The following is a 1,379-nucleotide window of genomic DNA, read 5'->3' as shown; positions in this document are numbered from 1 at the left end:
CCATGTGTGTTTGATTTTCTTTCCGGTTTTTTTTTTTTATTTCAAAATTGATCTGTAACATTAAAGTTATGTCCAGAGCAATATAAATAGTTTGGTGGGACTCACCATTTTTAGTAAATATTTCTTTTTAGGTCCCGAGCAAAAAAATAATAGTAGTCTTAATACTTGAATTTTTCAGAAGACTTGAAGCAAGGAAAAGAGAGAGGTTATGGAAGCAAAGCCAGAAAAAAAAAAACTAAAAGTTAAACAATAGTATGCAGAGCATGGGTGGGGTGGAAGACTCCGAGAGGTCCCTGCCTACCACACACAGCTCAGGCAGGGCAGGTACCACTACACTGAGCAAGTATGTGGTGGAGAGTTGGGAGAGAAAGAGAAGCAGAATGGTTTGTGCACTATAAAGAGGCAGAACTAGAGACATGAGGGTGGTGAGGAACAGCCTGATGTGAGTAGCCTGAGCTGCCACCTGGGGCCATGATGATGCTCCAGTCCATGCTGTCACTGAGGTCCATGGCCAGACATGGCCCTTGGCGAGGGCAGCAGGAGGGTTCTGGGTCCATGTCCCTGGCCCAGGTTACCACTAAAGGCCATGGAGACATCCCTGGTCTGGGCTTCTGCCTGGAGCCATGTTAATGTTCAAAGGCTGTGCAAAGCTGGCCCTGCCCTGGGCAGCGTGGGAGAGCTGGCCCCAAGGGCATGAGAGTGAGTGGGAGAGCCGGTTGTGCCCCTTCTGGTTGCAGCACTTGGGAGAGAGGCCCCATACCTCACCTGCGTAGCACAGGTAAGTTGGCCCTGGCGGCAGCATTGGCACGGGTGAGCCAGCCCAGAGGGCGTGAACGAAGGAGAGCTGGCCCCACCTCTCACCTGGACCGTGTAGGAGAACTGGCCCTGCCCCTCACCCCCTTCAGCAGACCGGAGAGCTATCCTAACACCCAACGTGGGCAGTGTGGGAGAGCTGACCCTGATGGAATGGTTGAGGGAGAGCTGGCTCTACCCCTTGCCTGGGTGACCTCTGTCACCACCCAGGCCTAGATCCAGGGCTTTGAGTTGGCCTACCCCAATATCTACCCCATCCATGAACTGCTGGAGCATATGAAGGGACTGTCCTGCACAACCAAAGCTACATGATCTCCATGACACAGGGAAACAACAGGATATCTGAGATGAGTTCTGGTGAGGATCCGGTATTGATAGTGTAGTAGAAGCCAGAGACCTCAAACCAGACCAATGATTCATTGAAATGAGCAGTTGCAAGTATAGCTGTCTGGGCAAAAGGGTCTACTGTGTGACACACCATGATACAATGAAGCTTCCAAGTCAAGATTTTTTTTTTTTTGGAGGGTAGGTTGCAAGGGCAGAGGACAAATATGGATGAATGGGAT

The sequence above is a fragment of the Peromyscus eremicus genome, chromosome X (genome assembly GCF_949786415.1).
Source record: "Peromyscus eremicus chromosome X, PerEre_H2_v1, whole genome shotgun sequence".
Classification (NCBI taxonomy): Eukaryota; Metazoa; Chordata; class Mammalia; order Rodentia; family Cricetidae; genus Peromyscus; species Peromyscus eremicus.
This window is presented reverse-complemented; position numbering follows the sequence as displayed.